The sequence below is a fragment of the Neomonachus schauinslandi genome, chromosome 12 (assembly GCF_002201575.2).
Source record: "Neomonachus schauinslandi chromosome 12, ASM220157v2, whole genome shotgun sequence".
In the NCBI taxonomy this organism is placed as follows: domain Eukaryota; kingdom Metazoa; phylum Chordata; class Mammalia; order Carnivora; family Phocidae; genus Neomonachus; species Neomonachus schauinslandi.
Genome location: NC_058414.1, coordinates 24,834,199 through 24,860,919, shown reverse-complemented (window position 1 = coordinate 24,860,919; position 26,721 = coordinate 24,834,199). Strand labels below are relative to the sequence as shown.

At 35.1% G+C, this 26,721-nt stretch overlaps 1 pseudogene; it reads left to right on the top strand.

The window, feature by feature from the left end:
• Positions 1–3,281: 3,281 nt before the first annotated feature.
• On the top strand, positions 3,282–8,930 carry LOC110579869 (annotated as a pseudogene).
• The last annotated feature ends 17,791 nt before the right edge of the window (positions 8,931–26,721 follow it).

The window sequence follows — 26,721 nt, the reverse complement described above, 5'->3', positions numbered from 1 at the left end:
AGGCAATGTCTAGACAAGAAGGTCATTTTGTTCAGTTAGCTCTGGATGTTTGGGATACAAAATAATAATCTTCACAGGAGGAAAGAAAGTTTAATATCTGAAGGAAAAATCTCCAGTGAAGCTAAGCTAATCCTATTTGATAGCTGGTTTCTAGCATTAATTTCCTATACTTGATGTTGCTTCTCTTTATATAAATGTGTCTACCGGTGTATGTTTTAGTGATCTTCACATAGCCAAAAACTCTATTTAATAGCTAGTCATCAAACAGAAACATAAATCTTTCTTTAGTGTATGTGCCTGTGTGTGTGCCCATGTGCATCTGTATGTCAGCAGTGGGGGTAGAGGAAAGAGAACAGAGCAGACTTGTGTGGCAGGAAACAGACTAGTATAAATATGCATTGCTGTGTGGTTAACATAGTTTATGTGAATGAGAACAAAATAACTGCGACATTTGCTTCTAAGGTCTCTGAAATCACAGGGGTCTGGAAATACAGAATGGTGCAAAGCATGCTACAATGAGACAGTCAAAATTTAGATTTGTTTTCCTTACAAAACTTAAAAGGCCCTTGCTCTAATAATCAAAATTGCATCTGAAAAACATCGGGCACTTAAGAAAAGTGTAATTTATGTTGTTGATGGTCTTTCCCTTTTACTGTTGCTCCTCATTCTACTGTAGCTCTAGCTCACTCTCAGGATGGGAAAAGCAATATCTTATTGTGTGGGTGACCCCTCCTTCACAACATCTATGGAGTCCTCTACACAGAGTAGATGCTCAATCCATGTTGTCACATAGTGATGTTCTAAATTCATCCTCATCTTCTTCCACATCCCCTCTTTTCAGTTTGACTCTTGTCATCCAAAAGAAATGAACTTCCCAGATCTATACTGTAAGGCCCAGTAGCCACACTTGCCAAATTATTTGGCATATGTCATATATAGTTGCTAGAGATATATACCTCTGCTAAACTTGGGTGTATTACTGACTTACTGGAGCATGGTTCTTTCTCATTGACATGGAGAGGAAATCAGAAATTGAAGGAATGAATTAAGATACTACTATATTCAGGGGCGCCTGGGTGGCTCAGTCGTTAAGCATCTGCCTTCGGCTCAGATAATGATCCCGGGGTCCTGGGATTGAGCCCCACATTGGGCTCCCTGCTCCACGGGAAGCCTGCTTCTCCCTCTCCCTCTCCCTCTCCCCCTGCTTGTGTTCCCTCTCGCTGTGTTTCTCTCTGTCAAATAAATAAAACCTTAAAAAAAAAAAAAAGATTTAAAAAAAAAGATACTACATTCACATGAAAAAGAAATCAAGTTATAATTTACAAGTAAAATAAGAAAAGTTATTTGATCTGCTTTTTATTACATGTAAAAATTTTTTAAACAATCTCAGGTTGTCCTAAAATTAATCCAGAAAATATATGTTAGAAACTAGTCAGATATTCATGATATACACCAATATTGTAAATTTATGATAGTCCTATTTCTGCTTAAGGTTGTTCCTATATAAGCAAATTTTAAAAGTTAATAATACATTTCTTTTAGTAAAACAGGCACAGGGTGAACTCACTTCAACAATTGCTCATTTTAGACTTTTCATCAATTAAAAATGTCACATTTGATTATAAAAATTATGGCTTTTTTTAATTAAAAAAAAAACTTCCCCCAAGTCCCTTGAGACTAAAATAAGAGCAAATTGAACACATAGATTTTTATATTTACTCTAACATTTGTGTTGGAAAAAAACACTGAAACCACGGGCGCCTGGATGGCTCAGTTGGTTAAGTGACTGTCTTCGGCTCAGGTCATGATCCTGGAGTCCCTGGATGGAGTCCCACATCCGGCTCCCTGCTCGGCAGGGAGTCTGCTTCTCCCTCTGACCCTCCCCCCTCTTATGTGCTCTCTCTCATTCTCTCTCTCTCAAATAAATAAATAAAATCTTAAAAAAAAAACCAAAACACTGAAACCACAAAATGTATGCTTAATAATCTGGGAGAAAAACTGCATTAATTCCAAATGAGAGATGTAAAAACCTGAACTATGACATGAGGGAAATAAATAACAATAAATAAAAAGATTATAAAAGAAATATAAATTTGGAAAAATTAAATTTAAAAATAGGCCAAAAATAGGATATTAAGGAGGGGTATAAAACCATTATACACAAATAAGTGGAGATACAACAAGATACTAGAAATTTAAGGTCAGAAGTCTGTATGTAAAGTGTAGAGAAAGGAAACCTTTATGCATTGTTGGTGGGAATGTAAATTGCTGCAGTCACTATGGAAAACAGTATGGAGTTCCTCCAAAAATTAAAAGGAGAACTACCATATGATCCAGCAATTCCACTTTCTGGGTAAATATCCAAAGAAAATGAAATCACCATTTCAAAGAGATATGTATACTCCCATGTTAATTACAGCATTATTTACAATAGTCAAGACATTGAAACAACCTTAAACGTCCATTGACAGATAAATGGATAAAGAAAAAGCGGTATATACATACATACAAAGGAATATTATTCAGCCATGAGAAAAAAGGACGTGTTGCCATTTACAACAAGGATGAAACTTGAAGGCATTATGCTAACTGAAATAAGTCACAGAATGACAAATACCTTATGGCCTCACTTATATGTGGAATCTAAAAAACCTGAACTCATAAAAACAGAGATTGGTGGTTGCCAAGGGTAGCAGTGAGGGGAATAGATGAAGGTGGCCACAGGGTACAAATTTTCAATTATAAGATGAATAAATTCTGGGGACCTAATGTACAACTTGGTGACTGTAATCAACAATACTGGATTATACATTTGAAAGTTATTAAGAGAGTACTAGTTCTTCAAAATTCTCATTACAAAAAAAAAAAAAAAGGTAACCATGAGGTGAGGAATGTGTTAACTAACCTTATTATGGTAATCATTTTGGAATATACATATATGTTAAATCATCTAAACCCAGCTCTGAGAAAAAAGAAAAAAGAAGCACTTTTAAGTTTCTCCTCCTTGTTTTCTTTTCCTCTTCCTCTTTGTTCTTCTTGCCATTCTACCACTCTATATTGTGCTATCACTAGTATGTTTTTTAAGGCATTATTCCGAGTTTAAATGGCAAGTACGTGAGGTGATAGATACGTTAATTAGCTTGATTATGGTAATCATTTCACAAAGTATATGTATATTAAAACATCATATTGTACACCTTACATATTTACAGTTTTTGTTATTTATACAATAGACCCAGAAAAAAATAAAAAATAAAAACACACAAACAAAAAAGCTAATAATGCAGGCAGTACTTAAGAACTTGACAGAAAACAGATGTCTTGACTTTGAATCAGTTCATAGCAAGGTTAGCCTTGCATTCAGAGGTAAATTTTCAGGTTTCTTGCAAATTTGGAATAAAACTAAACTTTGCCTTGTTCTAAGCATGAATATATATTGCAGAATACATTATGTTTTAAAGGATATTTGCAAATGTTATATCCAATAAGGGGTTAATACCCAAAATATATAAAGAACTCACACAACACCAGAAAAAAAAAATCCGATTAAAAAAATGGGTAGAGGACCTGAGTAGACATTTTTTCAAAGAAGACATACAGATGGTCAACAGACATATGAAAAGATGCTCAACATCACTAATCATCAGGCAAATGCAAACCAAAACCACAGTGAGCTATCAGCTTACATCTGTCAGAATGGCTAAAAAAAAAAAAAGAAAAAAAGTGTTGGCAAGGTTGTGGAGAAAAAGGAACCCTCATACAATGTTAGTAGGAATGTAAATGATACAGCCACTATAGAAAACAGTATGGAGGTTCCTCAAAAAATTAAAAATAGAAATACCATATGACCTAATAATTCCACTACTGAGTATCTGCCTAAAGAAAACAAAAACACTAATTCAAAAAGATAGATGCTATCACTATGTTTATTGCAGCCTTATTTACAAAAGTCAAGATATGGAAGCAACCTAAGTGTCCATTAATAAATGACTGATTAAGAAAGATGTGGTACACACACACATACACACACACTGACACACACAGAGGAATATTATGCAGCCATAAAAGGATGAGATTGCATCATTTGTGACACCATGGATGGCCCTAGAGTATATCAAATGAAATAAGTCAGACTGCGAAAGACAAATACCATGTGATTTCACTCATATATGGAGTCTAGAAAACAAAACAAATGAATAAACAAACAAAAAGCAGAATCAGGCCTGTAAATACAGAGAACAAATCGATGTTGCCAGAGGGTAGGAAGGTGAGGGGAATGGGCAAAATGGGTGAAGGGGAGTGAGAGATACAGCCTTCCAGTTATGGAATGAATAAATCACTAGAGTAAAAGGCACAACACAGGGAATATAGCCAAGGATATTGTAGTAGCATTGTACGTAATAGCATTGTACAGCTGGTAGCTATACTTGTGGTGAGCATAATAGCATAGGTATAGAGAAGCTGAATCATTATGTTGTACACCTGAAACTAACAGAACATGTGTGTCAACTACACTCACATTTTAAAAATTAAAATAAAAAAAGAAAAGGAAAGTCATAATGCAATGGGTGTACCCAGCCCTTTGTCATAAAAAAAATTTAATTTAAAAATAAATAAATAAAAGCATATGAGATGACAAATATTATACCTAAAATGTCTGTGTAAAAAATAAACTACAACTAAGCAGAATTGACAATTTAGAAATTTAAGAATATCTTAAAAGTAGGAAGACTGTATACTATATGTATTTAATCTTACTATTTATATACAATTTTATCTGATGCCTGCAGCCAGAGATGAACTTTTTTGAACTCTAACCTATTAAAGATATTATCACAAAGAAATAATAACAATATTTATTCTTAGATTTTGGGGAAATTCAAAATCAATGTTCCACAGTATTCCTGTTTTTTATTATATACAATATTCACCACAGGGGTAGTTATTGGGTACAGACTGTTAATGTGTTTATGATATAATAATTAGTTGATTTACTGAAGATTTCATGCATGTTATTCTGGGGACTGCGTTTTCAAAAATTTTTATAATCTAAACTTTTTTTCAAATAATTTGGAATTACAAAATGCTTTCTTATCAATGATAATTTATATTTAAACATAACTAGGATAATCATCCTTCTTTTTTCAGTAGGTAAATATATCACAGTAGAAACTTCCCATACTTGTCTTTCTGCGGATTCTAATCAGTGTTTACAAAAGAACACCTAAGAAAAGGAACCAGTAGATCATTCCTAGAGTATTCCAAGAGAAAAACATGTCCTGTTCAGAAATTTCCCCATTATGTGACAGCTAAAATGAAAAATATTAATATTGTAACCCTCAAAGAGATAATTATATTTTAAAAAACTAAAATTGTTAGTGATTATATAATGACCTGATTATAGTTAGCATTTTAAAAATCTGTACATATTTTGAAAATATAACTTGGGATAAAACATACATACTCTGTAGAAAAATTTACCTTCTCTTTTTACCTATGAATAAAATGCAATGGTCCAATCCTTTACATGGAATTTATAAATGTGGTCAACACACACATATAGCCCTGAGAGTTTAATTTTCTTATACAGCAACAAAAGAACTGTATTCCCCAAATCAATAACCCCGCCTAGGAAAGAAGGTTCATTGCTATGGAAATGGTTAGTGGAAATGGTTATCTGAATACAGAAAATTTTCCCTCCTTATATGACTTGATTCTTTGAATAAAATTGGAGTAGTACTACAGTAGCTGCCTTCTATATCAAACCACCCTTCAAAATATTCCCATGTGATTCAAGTGTAATTTTGTTAAATAATATTTAAGTAACAACTCAACCTAGATATTGATTTACCTAGACCCTTGAGTATTCATTCAATGTAAATCTTCTGTTAAATCCTAAAACTTGGGCACCTGGGTGGCTCAGTTGGTTAAGCGACTGCCTTTGGCTCAGGTCATGATCCTGGAGTGCCGGGATCGAGTCCCGCATCGGGCTCCCTGCTCTGCAGGGAGTCTGCTTTGCCCTCTGACCCTCCTCCCTCTCATGCTCTCTGTATCTCATTCTCTCTGTCTCAAATAAATAAATAAAATCTTTAAAAAAAAAAAATCCTAAAACTTATACAATGTGAGTCAAATTCCCCAAGAGCCAAACATTACATGTTAAACAAAATGAGGTCACTGCTTGTTACTCATAAACCTTGGGGACAGATGCAAAAGTAGTTACTGCTATTAATGAACATTTTATGTAGAAATAGGAAGGCTGATCATCTGGTGTTTACATCTCTTAGTAAACATTTTACGGGCTTTTATTAATTTAAATAATTTCCCCAGGTTTATCAAGTCATTTTTACTGTACTTGTATTTCCATTAAAACAAAACAGGAAACCAAGAAATAATCTTTAAAAAATACAAAAGCAGTATGATTCAATGAAATGCAAGTTGTTATTAGTATACTCTAAATACATATGTATATACAATTTGAAGATTGATAATATTTACACAGTGGCTCCAAATTTTCTCTGAGAAACAAGCTCAGGGACAGCTATTTGGTTGGAAAGGGAGTTAGCCTTGAGGATTCATCAGAATAGCAAGTATACCACTTTTTATGATGTTTGGGGGTGCTTTAGGTAAAGGAAAAGGCTGATGGAAATTATGGAAGAGCTAAAATATCTTCCCCTTCAAAAGTAAATAAAGTGGTCAGATCTAAATTTTAAAAAATAAATTAATAATAAAAATAAATTAAAAAGGCCCTAAGCTAGGGCCCAGGTCCCCTATGGTTGCAGGGCCCAGGCTCCGGCTGAGAGAAGGAGCCTGTACTTCATCCAGAGACCTCGGTGGGTCCCCACACCCCTAGGCTGGAGGCCGGCCCCACAAGGTGTGCAAGTGAGCCTACTAACCCGACCCCTTCAAAGAAGGGGTCGGCGAATGGTTGTTGATAGAGCACCTAGTCCAGAATCCCAGTCAGGTTCTGGAAACTATTAGGTGGTAGTTAGTAACTGGACACCTCAAAGACCAAGCAGAGGACTGGGAGCAATGATAAATTCAAGGGGAGGACTCCTGAGGACAACAAAGAGACGAGGCACAAAGAAACGAAAGGACATGAGTACCGCCAGCGGCTGCCTACCTTGTTCCTGGTTGCCATCGTGGTGAGCCTGCTGAACCCGTTAAGCACCGGCGGGGGCATTTCCTGGGCCGCCTGTGTCCTCGAGATGTCCGCCAAGAGCAGGTGCAGCGCGTGCGGGTGGTGGAAGTCTACCCGCACCCTGGCGCCCACCGTGGTGTTCCAGGGCCTGGATGCACTGAATGCGGGCTGCAGACACCAACAAATCTGAAGAGAAGCTTCCAGACAGGGACTGAAGATTAACTGAATACGGAAGGAAGGCAAGGCCAGGATCCCAGTTTCTGAAAGCCTCTGGACTTCTTTGGAAATACCCTCCCCGTCTCCAGGATGACAGCAGTGGGCTTGGCTGTGTAATCTGCCATCTGACTGGAATGACGGGAAGGGAAGGGGGAGTCGGTGCTTTTAATCAGCTCTAAAGGTCTTCTTTCACGATTGTGGGCAGCGAGATGTGGCAAGGAGTCAGCTTCAAAGACACAGCAGGAATGCATGAAGCCAAGCTAGAAGTCAGAGGCTGATGAGGCTCTAGTGCTCCCTGTAGTTGGGCGCCAAAGTTCAGAAAGGCGGGCTGTCGGTCACCACCCCTCCGCCTCGGCTGCGGGAAGACGCGGCGGGCCCCGGCGGTAGCTGCCTGTGGTCAATCCAGGCCTCGACAACGCCGGTCTGTGGAGCCCCTTCAAGGAAACTCACTCGGGGACCCTGGCATCCTGTTCACTGACAAGATCCACGTTCTGGACAGTAAGTGTCCCACCAACATGTCCGGCTTCTAGAACCATGAGGAGAAGCGGACTCTCAACCGGCTTCTGGTAGAAATGGATGGAATGGGCACCACCATCCTGTCGTACACCAACCGAGCTGACATGCTGGTTGGCCGCCCTGTGGAGGCCACGCTGAGTCCCCTGTCTTTATCGACTTCCCCACACTGCGGGAAAGTCAGAAGATTTTCTAGCAGCAGCACCTGAAAAGGCTGAAGCGGACCCAGGCTGGCAGCTTTCACCCTCAGAGTCCGTCAGCGCTCATTCAGGGGTGCTGACCTCTCCAGTGCCGTAGCGCTGCGTGGGAAGGCTGCGTGTACGTCCGCACGTTTATTTTCGAGTACCACGTGCAGTGCGTCGGTGCCAGGACCGCGCCAGGCACCAGGGCCTCTCAAAGGAAGAGCAGAGGTGGCTACTTTTCAGGAGTGAGGTCTTGCCCTAGAAAGATCTGGGTGGCTGTAGCTGGAACACACCGAGGTAGTGATGAAAGTCCGTGCCTCAGACAAACGCATCCTGGGCTTTGCTCTGATGCTGAGGGAGACCTGCATCCCTTCACCAGGAGCAGCTGTTTGAGTGAATGTGCATGGCCCCGGGTGGCGCCCGTCTGGGACCAACTCCTTCAACTATGTCACTTTAACATGCAAGACGACTTAAGGAAAGTCACCCGCATCACCTACTCTGTGGAGATGTAGTTTGTTGTGACACAGAGCGTGCAGTCATCTCCTTCCCTGAGGCACGAGGGGGCCTCAGCGGTATCGATGCCCTTTCAGCCAGTGCCTCCAGCAGATGTTAGCCCACGAAGCGAAACAGCTGGTGCCTAAGCCCACAGGCACACGGAGAACGTGGCCTAGGATAATGTGGACAACAAGCTGCAGGTGCGTGGACAACGCGCGGCTGGAAAAGGAAGTGATTAACTCTGAGCACGGAGAAGCCCTCAAGGCCCGCCTCCTCACCAGCCGAAGACAATGGCGCCTCAGGGGTGGAGCGACTCGAGCAGGGAGAAGAGAGAGAAAGGGGAGCAGGAGGCGTCTCATCCGACCCTTTCGAGGGGAAGAGACTGAGGAGGAAGAGTCATCTGGGCCCTAATAATTGGGCCCAAATCCTTGATTGTGCCTGTGGGGATGCGGTGTTTCTGCTGGATCCAGTAAGTGAACTTCTTACTTAGCTGTTCCCCAGTTTCTTTTCACTTGGGATTTTTACCTCCATTTTTAGCCCTTACTGGTCTCTGCTGAAGGGCTTCTGAGATTTTTTTATTGATTTTCCTATCCATGATTAGTAAAGATCTTTGCAGAGACGAAAAACAATACAAAACATGGCTTTAAAATTGTTTGCTATGGTCCTTCTTACCCACTTAGATTTCTCGCACGTCTCTTGGCAAAATGTGTTGAGGTGCCATCTTCCTCCAGAGAATATATTCATATCGAACTGAATTCCTCAGAGTGTCATGTTTTCCCTTACATAGAAATCTTCCAGAACTCTTTTGGTCTAGACACTAATTACAGTCCATCGCTGTATCTCTGCCATGTTTTACATAGCTAATAGATTCATACTTAAGGATCCAATTTGGATATTAATATCTCGTATAAGCTCACTAGGTTATGTACTCCTCCCCTAAATAAATGCATGTGCTTCTTTTCACTTCTCACATTATATTGAAACAACTCGTATAGTGATAATTCCCCACTGGATTATGAGCTTCTGGAGGAGAGGTGCCATGTATTTTAAGCCCTTTAATAAGCAGACTGAATCAAGTGAGGGTACAGATAAAAAATGGCATGCTCTCTCTCTTCCTATGTTTCCTCCAAACTAGTGCCTTAAAACATTCGATTACTCCCTTCCCAGCCTTGGATGGAATCTTTTGCTATACAGTTGTTAAAAACAAGTCTCATTTTAGTAATTGACTCCTTTTGGTATTAAAAAGTCCAGTCCAGTTTAATTTAAAACTGAAATCTCACACACAGTGCAAAGCTTTTCCCATGTGAGCAGCTTTCTCATAGCAATGCAGCTATGACCTCACTTGGCTTGGACACTGGTAGTGGGAGGGCAAACGTGGTCTGTTTTTTCTTTCTGTCTTCTCTCCTCACCACTTGCTCCAGTGTATTTTGAGAAAAGATGGGGAAATACCTTTTGTGATTGGTTTTGTTATTATCTGAGCACTCTGCATGTCATGTCCTAAATGCTAATTCTTTCACTGATTATATTAATGGGTTCTTCTAAGGCTCCTGTGGATACCCCATATTTCATGGTTCTATTCAGTTTCCCACCTTCTAGAAGTACATTCCATAGAGTTCCATTACTGTAGTTCTTTTCCCCCGACAGAACACTCTCTTGCATAGGATGCCGTCAAGATGGTGTGAGCCTGGCCATTTGTTCTGCATTTTCACTAGGTCAACAGGTAAATCCTACATCCTTGCCAGGTGTCATTTGTAGAATTCAGGGTGCTTGCACTGCATGGCTTTCTCCTTACCCTGCCCTGTGGACCCAGATGATAAAATCACACCAGATTCTTTCTACATAAATATTCCCCAAATTATGGAGATGCATGTCAAGCTTGCTCGAGAATGATCTAAATGTGTTCTAGCCTAGTATGCCCAGAGGTGGCCTAATGAGTTTCTGCTATTTAGAAAGCATCCAGAGGTGGAGTGAGTAGCATGATATCCTTCTGGAGCTCTCCTCATTTCGATTGAGGTGACCGCTGGAGGAAGAAAGGGAAATTTCATAGCTCTTTGACTAACTTGATTACTCACTACCTCAATAAGTCACTCATTCAAGTTTGTAGCATCCTCTTATATATTGTGGACATGGGTGAACTGTCACTACTTCAGTAAGTTGAACTTGGTTGTAACTAGAATGTGTATAATCTGAAGGGTCTTATTTCCTATTATTTTCAGTTTTGAGACATAAGTCACATTCCAAGGTATCAAAAAATATCCCATTTAAAGCCAGAAAGTCAGCATGGCAAAATGGTTAATATAGACTCTTGTACCACACCAACTGGGATCAAAGTCCAGCTCCATCATCACTAGCCATGTGACCTTGGTCAAATTAATCAATCTTTCTGTGTCTTAGTTTGCTCCTTAGAAACAGGGATGACAGTAACTGTAACATTCTAGAATAGGTACTAACCTCATAGAATTGTTAACAGGATTCAGTGAATTTGCCATTTACCACACAGTAAAGGAATTTACCATATATAAATTGGTAAATTTATACTTATACCATAAATAGCTATTTGCTATGTGCTATGTTGTTAGTTATTTGCATTATCTGCCCCATTTACCATTATTTTTCCTAACAGTCAACCCTTCATCAATATTTATTGAATGGATGTCTTCACCAGTGTAAGACACATGTCTTAATAAAATGATCCCACTCATCAGAATAAAATATGTTTTAGAAGCTAGACATACAGAACCAACTAAATCGCTTCTAAAATATACCAACAATGTATTAGAAAAAGAGAAATAGTATAGAGGTTTAAAGTTATTATACATATCGATGTGCAACCAAATCACATCACTTCAAAAATTTCAAGGTTGCACATGAAGAAATTTGAGCTAAATATAGTAAGTTCTTTACAAGATGGGTAAATCCAAGAGAAAGTGTGAAATGTGAACAGGTATACACATGGAGTTGGTTCATGAGTATTACAATGCATAGAAATTAGTGAAGAAATTCATTTTACATTAGCCTCCTTCAGGAATAAGCCATCACATGCTGAAATCATATTTTACATTATAGATAGGGTTGTAATTCAGTCCCCACAAGTTGTCTACTCCTGAACTTTGTTCTGAGAGGACTAATATTTATTCTGATTAGAAAGAGTTCATACCATTAGGGTTGTTGAATATTTGTCATATTACTCTCTTATTATAAGATGTGTATCAGTACTTAATCAAATTTATTTAACTAAAAATGGGAAATATTAATACATCTATCTGAAAAATAAGAAATATGTCTCTTTATTTTATTTATTTATTTATTTATTTATTTTTTTTAAGATTTATTTATTTATTTGAGAGAGCACATGAGAGGGGGGAGGGTCAGAGGGAGAAGCAGGCTCCTCGCTGAGCAGGGAGCCTGATGCGGGACTCGATCCCGGGACTCCAGGATCATGACCTGAGCCGAAGGCAGTCGCTTAACCAACTGAGCCACCCAGACACCCTGTCTCTTTATTTTAAAATTCTATCTTGAAATATTGCCAAAGATTTGAATTTAACCCATGGAAATCCAACTATATTAAGTTTGTTGGGGTTTTTTTTTTTTTTTTGGTTTTTTTGGGTTTTTTTTTTTTTTTTTTTATGTCCTAGAAATCTGGGCTTAACACTTATCCTTATAATCAAACACAAATATATACATGTTCCCCATTTAATTAGAGACTTGTGAAGTAATGTTTTAGAAAATAGTAAATCTATTTTAATTGCATTTCAGAATCAGTTTAGTTATTAGAAAGTATTAAAATAATTTTTATAGGTAATATTAACAAAACCTTGATGATATACAGATTAATTTTTAAAATAAAACACAAAATAAGAAAATGATGTGTAGACTACATTTAATTGGTTTCCTCTTTAAAACATAATTCGCATTCCATAGATAACATGAATAATACCATCCAAAGAAGTTGCTTTAACAAACATAATATAGAACTGTGGGGCAGTCAGTTCATGGGAGAGTTGCCATTCAAAAAAAAAAAAAAATGTTCAGTTTACTTATAATCGCATTTTAATCTATTTTCAGGCTTGCTAAAATGGAGTGCTATTTTTATTTTTATTTTTATTTATTTATTTTTTTATTTTTATTTTTTTTTTTTAAAGATTTTATTTATTTATTTGAGAGAGAGAGAGCACATGAGAGGGGGGAGGGTCAGAGGGAGAAGCAGACTCCCTGCCGAGCAGGGAGCCCGATGCGGGACTCGATCCCAGGACTCCAGGATCATGACCTGAGCCGAAGGCAGTCGCTTAACCAACTGAGCCACCCAGGCGCCCCAGAGTGCTATTTTTATATCAGATAACATTTATATTAAAGTAACAAATATTTTATTATTTTTATAACCAACATTTTATATAAAGTTTTATTAAAATCCTATAAGCTTTTTTCTTTGACATTCTTTTATAATATCATGTGATCTGAGAAAACATTGGTCCACACATGGCAGAGTTCTAAATAAGAGAAATTAAATTCTCAACTGTAGGCCTAAAATCAAGTTTAACTGTAAAGGAAAAAAATGTTTATTAACCAAGCCATATCAGAAATACATATTTTATTTAGTAGTAAGTAGCTAAGGTAGAACTGAATAGAACAGAGGTGCAAATATCTCTGTAAAGGGCATGATAGATACACCACTTGAAGAAGCTGTTCATGTATTCTAAACCAGCCATCTAATTAAACATCATCACACTTTCCTACCATATCTAAGTTTATACAGTTCTAAAAGGAAGTATTTTAGATGTATATAACCAACTTCTGTCTGGCGTTATGCTCTAACAGCACCCAGATCTAGGAAATTCCTGTTTACTGGTCCATGCTACTGATTCTAATAATGTCATCAAGTCATTCCTGACTTTTTGGTAGAGTGAAGTATTTATTTAGGTTACCATGATCAGTTTTTTCTACAAAGTTCTTTCTTATATATGTTCACTGCACTTTTAAATCTTTTTAAAGAGAGAGATTTGAGAGGAGAACCAACAATTTGTTTTTTACACTTAGCATAATATGTTATGTAATAGAATTAGAGGGTAGGACAGTTTTTATATCACTAGAGAAAAATATACACCCCAAAAATATTCTGTTTCAAATATTTAACATTAGTCTGACTCCTCCTTGATAGAAAAATTACCAAAAACTTAGTGTAAATTGTGGAAAGAATTTGAACTCTATAACAATATATCCTGATAAGGAAGGACAGGGGAACTAGAGATAGACAACTAGGGAAAAAAAGGAACAAGACTCCTACATGAACATATGTAATTATTTGAGTAAGTTTTACTCTACAAAATTCATGGTGCTAAAAAGAAAATGGATCATTTTGCAAAGTTCAAAAACAGAATTGAAAGAACAGTGAAATTATCCAAAAACTACCATTCTGTAGTTGTCTAGACGGGAAATAGCAAACTCAAGAAGTAAAATATCGACCTTTCATTAAATGATAAATTCTAGAGGAAGTTCACAAATTATATCTTTAGGAATTTTCACTTGCATAAATGTGTTTGGGCAAAGAATTGATGTCAAATGCTTTATTGATTGCTCAAGATGTCTTCTTAAGAGTAAGAGGATAAAAAATGAATTTATCACCTCTATTGAAAAACTTTGAGTTATGTGCTCATAGCAGATAACTACACTGAATATAGTGAGGTTTCTTAGAAATAGTGGAGTTAAATAAACACCACAAGTCACTATTTGCACAAAGTAAATACAGGACTATAACCCTTTACTACCCCCTTCTAAAAAAAAAAAGTCATTTGCTGCTTGGAAAGGAACTAAATTATTTTGAAACTGCTGAATGCAATGGAAAGGATTCACATCTGGGAGACATAGATTTCAGATTTATCTCTTTAATTATTATCTGTTGCTTTGGACAAGTCACTTAAACTGAGTCATTGTTTTGCCATCTTAAAAATGATTGCTAAGTGATACAATATTTATGAAATCTTTTGAATGCTGTGCTTGATCTAAGTGTAAGGGATTGGTTTTACTTTTACATTAATTTCATTAGGATGGGTTTGTAATGGATCCACAGAAAGGGATATGTTAGATTCTTGCTACTCAAATGTGATTCATGAACCAGCAGCTTCAGCATGACCTGAAAACTTGTTAGGAATGCAGAAACTCACGCCCCCCCCACCATATACATTTTAACAAGATCTCCAGCTGATTCATATGCACATTAATGTTTGAGATAAACTATTTCAACATATTTGTGGTATTATGGCTAGGACCACTTCTTTTATATTAATCATTCATATTCAAAGCAGCATTTTAGGTACTGTCATTTATCTACTGAAATACCTTTAAGAGTAAATTGCTTTAGTAGAGGTACGCTTTTATGTGTAATCAGTTCCTCTGATACATTAGTTTTGTTAATTAATTGGCACCATGCCCGTGACTTTTTCTGAGCACTGAATTAGTTATACCAATTCCTAAGTAACAAACCATAGTAAGAGTTAAATCTATAATGAGAAAAGTTCAGAAAAACAAGCACAGTACTGAATGAGGCAACATACATGTTTCAATGAAAAATTCACACCTTTCCAAATAAGATGTGTGGAAAGTCAAGATATAAAGACAAAAAAAGACAATCTAGAAACCAAAGGCAGAAAAATGAGAGAATTATTTAAAATGTTTATCTTTGGTCATTATTGTAGTAATAATTAAACTTCCAAATTTGTATAATTTATTTTATTTTATTTTATTATGTTATGTTAGTCACCATACAGTACATCATTAGTTTTTGATGTAGTGTTCCATGATTCATTGTTTTCGTATAACACCCAGTGCTCCATGCAATACATGCCCTACTTAATACCCATCACCGGCCTGACCCTTACCCCAACCCCCCTTCCCTCTAAAACCCTCAGTTTGTTTCTCGGAGTCCATAGTTTCTCATGGTTTGTCTCCCCTTCCGATTTCCCCCCCTTCATTTTTCCCTTCCTTCTCCTAATGTTCTCCAAATTTGTATAATTTTTAAAGCCCACTTTAAAATGAAGGGGAGATTATTTTATATCTGGATGAAAACTATATGTTTTAGTTCCTGAAAAAAGTGATAAAATTATCGTATCTTTGAGTAATTTGGGGAAAATAATTTTTCTAATTTACAAGTTGGTTTGATTGGAGAATAATAAATTATTACATATTTCAAAGGATTTACTGTGATTCTAAACTTTGCTTTTCCTATTTCCTATTGTGAAGTGTTTATTGTTCAAACTATTTATTTATTTAATCTTTTATGCTACTAGATTGACTTACCCTGTGTTACCTGCTAAACTCTTTTTGAAGTAAAAAATAAATCATTGTAGTAGACAAATAATAGAAGTCTAGGATTTCTTTCCTAGTCATCTCACTCTTTCTCTTTACTTCCCTTTTTGTTTTTCTTCATTTTCTTTATATTTAAAGGCTACTTTAAACAAATTGTGACTTGTCCTGAAGAAATCAGAGCTAGTGACCAAACTATAAAGAGATTTTGCCAAGTGCCTTTGAGAAAGTTACACTACTCCTTGGATAAAACAGGTGATATTCTTAAGTAGAGCAAATATTTGAGACCAAAAAGTAAATAAATTTGTAGCAAATAAATTATAAGGATTTTTTCAGGTTAAGGTTTAAAGGATAACACTAATTCCAGAAGCAGTAAGGTGTTAAATATTTTTCATATAATTATATACTTCTGATATTATAGTGTGCAATGATCAAAGGAAAAGTTAAGGAAAAAGTTAAAGAATGCTCTTGGCTGTACTTCTACAACATTGATCTCATCCTGAACCAAATTTGCTGCTACATTAGCAAGATCTCATTGCACCTAAACTGTTTACTGTTTCTTCATGGGACAGGATGACCTATTGCAACTTCCAATATTCCTTTCCTTGCCATTTCATACACAGAAATCATCAGGAAATTGGACTCCAAAGTAAAAATATTTTTCTAATTTTGGATGACACTATAAAATCACAAAGAATATGAGTGATTTCTTAGGTTGTTAGACTGTTCAAGATAATAAAGTTCACACATATTAATAATGAAATATAATCTCTACATGGGCTGGATTTTTGTTTTATCTGCTCTTAGACTTCTACACAGAGAACTTCAAATAAAAGTTCTATTTAGGGTGGGAATTGTAAAATGAAATTTTAATATATTTTTGTTATGATGATTACATCCTGCCTCATAAAAAAGTATAGTACGGAATTCAGTATAATGTCTAAGAAAGGAAAGAGATAAAACAAACAACCAAAGTTTAAATAAAGACTGGATTAGCACTCTTCTCAGTTGTCAAAGTCACTAAAATAGCAATTGGTTTTTAAAAAGAAAAAAATCAAATCATATCCCTAAATATAAATGTGACAGTCACTTCTCTACAAGCTACATGATTCATCATGTTTAACTACACAAATTAACTTGAGTTTGCATAGTCAAAAATTAGTGACTTAACAGATTAAAGTTAAAAAATCAATTTAAGAAAACAAAAAGCAAGTTCTAATTGAAATTCTTTTCAGAAGTTGACTGCTACATAGTTTGTTCAATAAATATTTGCTGTACGTTTGATGAATGAATTAAAGAACGAGCGAATGAAGTAAGTCAAACCAAAACATTTGAGAATTCTTTGCTTATCTTAGAGAAACTTACATAAACCAACCACCATTTATATAAGCTGTATTTTGGGGTTATTTTCCCTACATTCTCTCTAATAATTAAAAACTAAATCACAATTAAACATGAGGAGTTAGCCAGGAATTGAAAATATGCACTGTAAATTCTAAAAACTTAATGACATCAAATCACAGATATGAGTTGTATATAAAAGTATAGTGGAAAACATTGGTCTGCACTTTGAAAATGCCACACTTACACCTTCTTACGTAAAATTTTCTCTGGAAAATTATAATTTGGGCTTTTGATTAGCCAGTATGTCAAAAAAACATTGATATTACTAATTTTTACAATGAATAACACTAGAAATTGAATAGAGCTTTGAACTTTTAAATGTTTCATTATGCTGTAATCTGATTTTAAAAATAGTGTAGGGGCACCTGGTTGGCTCAGTCAGTTAAGCATCTGACTCTTGATTTCGGCTCAGGTCATGGTCTCAGGGTTTGAGATCAAACCCCACGTTGGACTTTGCAATCACGCAGCGTCTGCTGGAGATTCTCTCTCCCTCTCCCTCTACCCCTCCCACTCATGCTCGCTCTCTTTCTCAAATAAATAAATAAATCTTAAAAAAAAATAGTGTAAAGAGTATTTAGAAATGCAGAATTTTTATTTGGTTTACAGTATGCACACTGCACTTTTTGTCTTTGTTCTTATCAGCCTTTCCATGTATCTACTTTCTTTTATCACATGGATAGATAGAGATCATTAGCAACTGTCTGAATATTGTTCTTCCAAGTTTGTCCACATATCTACAAGTGAACCGAAATTGAAAAATAAAAATAGAAAAGTAAGTCCACCTCTGGTAGAAATTTTTTATGAGGATAAATTGTCTAATTTTTAATAAAATTGTTTTAATCAGTTAAATGTCATTCCTATAAAAAATCATGATATAACACTTGCTACATTTATTCAGCAAATATGGAGTATGTTCAACATACTTTTATGAGACGTGTTTAAAGTTTTTTTCAACATTAACTTTGCCAAAAAGTTTACTGCAATTTAAATTAAAACATGTTTTTCTTACAACTTTTATTATATAGGAATGAAAAGAGGCTATACTTACATTAAGAAAATAGCTATAAAGAGTAAATTTAAATCAATAATATAGATATTTCTAAATATTTAAACGTCTAAAATAAAGTCTCACATGATTAACTTATCACTTACAAATCTTACAATTTATATACATTGTTGCTGGGTTCTTACCACTTCACAAAATATAACACTTCTGAAAAGCTTTTCACTTTGTAAGTGAGTAGAATTTTTAGAAAGTGTGGAAAATGGATATTGGATTCTATTGTGACACTTTGAAAATACTTCTAAAAATACTTCTGCAGAAAGAAACTATAATTGCGTATTATAAAGCATAAACACACACACACGTACACATCATATAAGTCAAATGATGGCTTAAATGGCTACAAGGAAAGAGTTTCATCAGGATCCTAAGACTGTACAATACAAAAAAGCCAAATGAAACCAGTTTAGTATGGAGAATTAGTAATTAGACACATTCTCTGATTTGTGTGTGTGTGTGTGTGTGTGTGTTTTAAAATAACTTTATTGAGGCCAGAAATTTTACCTATTTTAAGTACATAGTTCTATGAGTTTTAGTAAATATATTGAGATGTTCAACCATTATCACATTCTGGCTTTAGAACACTTCCATCACCCCCAAAATTTCCTTCATGCCATTTATTTATTTATTTTTTATTATGTTGTTAATCACCATACATTACATCATTAGTTTTTGATGTAGTGTTCCATGATTCATTGTTTGCATATAACACCCTTTGCTCCATTCAGTACGTGCCCTCTTTAATACCCATCACCAGGCTAACTCATCCCCCCATCCCCCTCCCCTCTAGAACCCTCATTTTGTTTCTCAGAGTCCATAGTCTCTCATGGTTTATCTCCCCCTCCGAATTCCCCCCTCTGATTCTTTTTCAGCGATTGGGAAAATAAGGAAAATTGCCTAATGTTAAAAGAAAAAGTGGCACCAAATCATTCTAAAGAATTTTCATATATATATTTGATACTCCAAAAACACTTTGATAGTTTACAATTACTTCTTTAATTTTCCATTAAATCACACACGCAATTTTTGTTGGAAATAGAAAGGAAAATCCACTAACTCTAGTAATTGGGTCTACCATTTAGCTTGTCATTCATAATATTACTTTATAATAATGTATGTCTCTGAATAATAATGGGGGTGGTTTTGAGTGGTTATATTTTTCATTGTGTTAAAATACTCATTAAGACTAACTGGTAAGGTAAGACAACATGATATTATTTTTTATAAAACAATATTATCTTTTAAAAATAAATAAATAAATAAAACTTAACTTTCTGTAGATACATGGCACCATGTATTTACCTCAGTTTTTAAAAAAATGTCCTTCATGGAATACAGTTTATTATTATAATATCTACATTTTACTGCAAAATCTTTTAGTATATCCCATGACATCATAAGGTCACTTTATGAATTTAGGGGTGTGTAGAAATATTTTAAGTAAAAATTTACCACTCTACTTCCTACAAAAAATGAAGATGTTTCTTGATTATTATTTTTTTAACATCCTCCACTTTCACATTGGACAAAAACTGTCCTCCAGACAGTCTTATTTTTCCTCATATGATTTTTGGCATGTTCTGTACTGACACAGCAACATTTGCAACTGTCTATTCCATTCCCATTTCTGGAAGCAAACTTTAATTTGGTTTCTATTCTTAATCCAGAAGGTTAGAAGAGTTAAAGGTAATATTATATCATTGAGGAAAAAAAGGCAATGCCAACATATTGAAAACACACTAATAGTTCAATTTTAAAACAAGTTTAGTAGGTCTTTACTGAACCACTGCTCTTTCCTCTAATAAAAATGTAAATTTTTGGTACACTGATTGGTTGGTTACTCCGCTCCTCCTTTTATACATTACATATTTAAATACACACACATATGTATGACTTTCCTATCTCAGACTGAGAAGAATTTATGTTTTTCCTATACAAATTATTTCTTTTCTTTAAAAATAATTACATGGAAGATAAAATTGACCATTCTCAAATTGTTGTTTCAGTCATGCCCCTTTTCTTTTCAGCACTAGCTGAAGATAGCAGCTAAAGGGCGCTGCACATTTGTCTCTGCGAAAAGGAGAAAGCAGCTGAGAAATCATTTTGGTAAATTAAATTGCCAATGATTCAGCCCCATCAAATTAGTTAATAAGAAAAAAGACAAATTTTAATTCTGATGTAATGAAAGGTGCCTTTTTGTGACACAATAAAGTAGGAAATAAGCAGTACGTGACTAGTTGTTGACAGCTAAATGTTGCTATGTCCAGAAGTTCTCTCAGGACACAAGGCTCATTGTGGTACAAATTTCAGTCTAGGGGTTTTATGATGAGAAGCTCTGGTTGCCAAAAAATTCAAGCTCCACCTCCATCCACCTACCCTTGCTACATACAGTCTAAAGTAAATAAGGAATAAAGAGTAAAAACAGATCGAGGAGTGATTTTACAAGGTAAATCACTTATCTCCTTTTTTTCTTTTATCTTCAGTAGCTATAGGGAGGAAATAGCCTATTCTGATTAGAAATATACATACAATATGTATAGATAGAAATATACATAGAAATATATATATACTTCAACAGATTTCTAAGTGTTCATTTATCAGAGCTATCTAATGCCTTCAGGCTAATACTGAGCAAGGACTATGCATATCCTTCAGGATTAAAAAGTAGTAACAATAGGGACACGTGGGTGGCTCAGTCAGTTAAGCATCTGACTCTTGATTTCAGCTCAGGTCATGACCTCAGGGTCCTGAGACTGAGCCCCACATTAGGCTCCATGCTGAGGATGGAGCCTGCTTGGGATTTTTTTCTCCCTCTTCCTCTTCCCCTCTCCACTGCTCACATGTGCTTTCTCTCAAAATAATACTAATAAGGAAAGAAAGAAGTTTTAAAAAGTAAATTGTTGACTAGGCAAAAACTGATGAAAAAGTCTGATCCAGAGTTGAACATGAATGTTTGAGATGAAAGCCTTCAATAATTATTTTGTGATAGAAATACCTAGAGGGTGTTTGGTTTGACTGAATTCAACTTTAATGTATTGTGCTAACTAAAAAATGTTTATTCTCTTTTACTTTCCCTAGAATAATCATTACCATAAACCACTAGTTCATTTATCAGGAGTTCAAGAATCCTGTGGTTTTTAAAATAATTTTGAATATTCTTTTCTTGACCATATCTAACTTGAAAGTATATGTGCACTTCAAGTTAGGTACAATAAGCAGGGGTAGGTATACTTAGAAATAAAAGTGGTCTTAAATATAGAATTTGATATCCTTGGAGACCATATAACCAAGGGCTATGATAGAAGAAAAGAACCTAAAATGTTATATTAGTATAGTAAGACAGTTGAGAGATATATTCTGAATATAATATTTTTGTCGATTTTCCTTAATGGTATTAAGTTTTATATTTATAAATTGTATCCTTAACTAGTTGTATTCCCTCATGTCAAGAAAGTATTTTTTTAAATAACTTTTAATCTTTTCTAATTTCAAGATAATTTTTAAACGAATATTTTAACAGCTAATCATATCTTAGTACTTTATATACTTTTTTCTACCAGTGAAATTATAACATAGATATTACTTATTATTTAAAGATTAAAAAAACTTAGAGAAGATGTAACTTGAAAGGGGATACTTAATTAGTGAGAGAGCAAGCCATCTAATCTTAGTCTTGTTAATCAAAAGCCTCTTGTGCCATGCTGACATTCAAGGAAACATTTCAGTGAATATATTTATGAAATTAATACAATTTATTAATGAGGATGGAATCAGAAAGAAAGAGGGAGGAAGGAAGGAAGGGAAAAAATTCCAAGTTTGGGCTTTAAGTACCACAAGCATGGATTTCTGAAGCAGCCATTGAAATAGGCCAGCTTCAATAAAGAGAGAAATTCTGATAACTACGCATCATGTCTAATCAATGAAAATATTTCAGGAACTTGCTAGGAACTGAAAACATGTCTAAATCCTTGCTAGGGATTTGTAACTATGAGACACAAAAACAAAATATAAACTTGGTTGCCTGCTTAACAAATAAAGAGCCACCAATAAGGCTTTTTTTTTTTTTTTTTTATAAGAGGAGATTGGAACACAAAGACACACAGAGGAAAGACCATGTGAAGACATAGGGAGAAGACAGCCATCTAAAAGCCAAGGAGAGAAGTCCCCAAAAGAAACCATTCCTGCCCTTATCTTGATCTTTGACTTCTAGCTTCCAGAATTATGAGAAAATAAATTTGTTGTTTAAGCCACCCAGTCTGTGATACTTTGTTATGGCAGCCCCAGCAAACCAATACAGTAGTGAAATGTGTCAACAGTTAGAAGATCTGAAAATTGCAGTGAGTCAGATGTTTTCCAGTGAAATCCAGTAACACTGTAAATAGGCCAAAAGATTTTAAGGTAAGAAATTATGATGGGCACCTGAGTGGCTCAGTCAGTTAAGTGTCTGTGTTCAGCTCAGGTCATGATCCCAGGGTCCTGGGATCCAGCTCTGCATCAGGCTCCCTGCTTCTCCCTCTCCCTCTGCCCCTGCTTGTGCTCTCTTTCTCTCTCTCTCTCTATATCTATACACATACATATCAAATAAATAAATAAAATCTTCAAAATAAAAAAAAGTATGAAATATTTATTGATATTATTTCAGTGGTTCTTTTTTTACTGCCAGGCAACTAAACTTTAGCTGATTGCAACTAAAATTTTAGAAGCTGGTGTGGAGTTATTTTGTGTTATCAAGAAAAGAATATCCACCATTACCTAAAAGGTTTTTAAGGTGTCTTCCTTTTCCAAATATGCATCTGTGTGAGGCTGGATTTTCTTCATTGACTTCAACAAATAATTTATATCACAGGAGACTGCCTTCTTAAAATTGTTTTGGAAATATAGTTTTTTTAGCACATATTTCTGTTCGTATTTAATCAGTTTATTGTTATTTCAAATGAATTAATAAATATGAAGGTTCATCAACTTTAAATATGTCAGCAGTTATCATCCACATAAATAAAATTATTTAGTGTTTAGAAATTTTTAGCACTACAAACAGGTCTGGATAGTATAAAATTCTGGAACTTCTGATTTGAGGGACAAAAACAGTAAGTAGTATTAAGCTATATAGTCAGTAGTATTAATATGCCAGCCACTCATTAAGCATTTCACATTTGCTTTCTCAGTTTACTAATACAAATACTTGCAAGTCTAACATAATTCTATCCCTTGAGAGATGAAGATTTTGAAGTTCTATTTTTTCTTTTTTTTATTATGTTATGTTAATCACTATACATTACATCATTAGTTTTTGATGTAGTGTTCCATGATTCATTGTTTGCGTATAATACCCAGTGCTCCATGCAATACATGCCCTCTTTAATACCCATCACCAGGCTAATCCATCCCCCCATCCCCCTCCCCTCTAGAACCCTCAGTTTGTTTCTCAGAGTCCATATGAATATATATATTTATATTTTACAACCAGTATGTGTCCCATATTGAAAAACAAACCCAGATTATAAGATTCCAAAGCCAAGACTATTTGACATATTAGATCAAACACTCATTTAATAAACAAGAATATGTTGAAAGCATTATTTTGGCAATAATGAATCAGGAGGGGATTTGTCAGAACTTCAGCAAGAAATTTAGAAACCAGTGTCCATTGAGTCTCTAGTCTATAAAGTGATTCTCTAACCTGCAGAAGCTTTTGGGTCAAACAGCTATGGTGAAACATACTGTATGATGCTTTTTATTTTCTTTTTAAGATGTATTTATTTATTGGGGGACCTGGGTGGCTTAGTTGGTTAAGTGTCTGCCTTTGGCTTAGGTCATGATCTCAGGGTCCTGGGATCAAGCTCCATGTTGGGTTCTCTGCTCAGGGGCACGTATGCTTCTCCCTCTCCATCTGCCTACACCCCCCCACCCAGGTTGTGCTCTTTCTCTCCCCTCTTTCTCTCTCTCAAATAAATACATTTTTTTAAAAATCTAAAAAAAAAAAGATTTATTTGAGAGCAAGAGCATGCATGTGAGCGGGGGAAAGGGCAGAGGAAGAGAGAGAATCTCAAGCAGACTCTGCACTTAGCTCAGGGCCCAAGAGCTTCCAAAATGAAATACAATGTTAAGGAAAATTTTGATTTAAACTTCATTTATGTTGTTTTAAATTGTATTACCAAATAATTTATTTGATCTGAGAAGGCTTTTAAAATAATTCTAATATAAATATTAGTAAAAACTTCTAAAACTTCAAAGTTTCTAAAATTAGTTTTAAATCTCTTAAAATAATTCCATTCTATGCCACAAAGCTCTGCAAAATATCAAATTTTGCAATATAAATACAAAATTGTCATATAATATTGTTAAGAAACAGTATCATAAGATTTTAGGCACAAAGGTATGATAATCATCCAGTAATCAAAATTAAAACCAATGTTCTTTTGCAAAGGGTAAAGAAAAGAGAATGTGAGAATGAAAGACAATAAGGAATGAGAATTGTTCATACTAAAATTATATTTGTAGTGAAGTTTTGAATGGATATTGCATAAGAAATAATATTTCTGTGTCCTCAAAACTAAAATATCAGTTAGAACTAATTATATAAGTCAATTCAAATCATAAAATTCCATTCTAGAATTTCAGAAATGAGATTGTACTATCACATTAATATGTTTAACCTTTCTTGATTTGACAAGATTTATATAAATATTTTAAGCATGAATATGATTAAAATTCAATCTTAATGTTATATATTTTTATTGTCAGAAGATTAAAAATCTATAACACATGCTGTTTTGTACAAATTTTTATATTTAAAAAATATAACTATGTATATTTTTTTCTTAAATCTTAACATTTCTAAAAAGATAACACACAATTCATGTGTCATAGTTCCATTAAATTCTTAAGCTACTAGAAGTTCTGTATACCCAAAATTCATCTGCCTGAATGTTGGATGACTTAAAGGTTTTTAACTGTATACATGGTATGTCTCCATCAGTCTTCTTTAACTTAAGCAAGAGCCATTGGGGTTAGATGTAAGGAGGATCTTTCAGGCAATGAGATTTGTAGCACAATGGCCTAAATGGGAGGTAAATTGTAAAATCTATTTTGGGAAGTTTTTTTTTAAGAGCTCAGTAACTTATCTTATTTTCCTTGCTAGGTAGCACCTTACCCAGAGAGGGGTTGAAGGTAGCTCAATCAGTTTCAAATGTGAATGCATCAATGTCTGAGTAACACCTACAGAACTGTTGACTCAAGATATTCTTTAAATTCATTCATTTCCTTTAACTCTAGCCTTTAGTCATCTCGAGCAATGATATTGTATCAATGAAATCATAGTTTGATGAGCTAATTATATTTTATGGATGTACACTAAAATATAGTATAGAAAAATGACATTCATCTTTATCGTGTCCACCAAAACAAGGATACACGTTCAAGTTAGAACCTTCAGTATCTGTGAATGGGACTTGCTTTGGAAATAGGGTTTTTGCAGATGTAATCAAGTTAAATAAGGTCATTCTTGATTATGAGTTTTAATTCAATGACTAATGTCCTTATAAGAAAAGAGAAATCTGGACGCAGACATAGATATACAGGAAAAATTCCATGTGACAAAGGAGGCAGAGATTGAAGTAATGTGTCTACAGGAAGGTACACCAAGGATTGTGGGCTACCACCAGAAGCTAGGTAGAGGCCGGAAGGATCCTCTCCTAGTGCCTACAGAAAGAGAGTATTGCCCTGCTGACGTTTTACTTTCAGTCTTCTAGCCTCCAGAACTATGAAAGAATACTTCTCTGTTGTTTTAAGCCATCAACTTGGTGGTAATTTCTGCATCTTAGCAAACTAATATACCAAAGAACAACCTGAACTCACCCCTGTCCTATCAGTGGGATGCATTTAACACATGTTGGGGGAAATGCTGGGCTGGGTGCTCTGTGAAGATCCTTTTCGGTCCTGTGGTTGAAGGATGATGGCCTTCTTTATATCAGCCATTTTTATACTCAGTTATGATGTTAAGTGTCAGCACCCCTATTTATAAAAGCTATTTTAACACCATGAAATAGAAAAACAGTTATATCTTATTTGGAGCTATGGTTTAAAAATTTTAGGGAAGAAAGAATACTTGTGTTCCATTTTTTTCTGTCTGTAAGTAAACTAAATATAGATCACTATTGTAGACTTTTCTTTATACTTTGCATTTCTTACAATATAAAATGGGTATTTCCATATTTTTAAAAAATAAAAATACTGTATTTCCCATTATAAAATTTATTTCACATAAATAAGGTGTTCAACAACTACAGCTTCCCTTACCCTAGAGTTTGTGGCCAAAGGAGACTGGAAATTAATAGGGAGCTTAGCTTTTTCAGACGCTTCTTTCATTTCTCAGACCTATCATTTAGAAGGAGAAAGAGTTCATAATACATTAT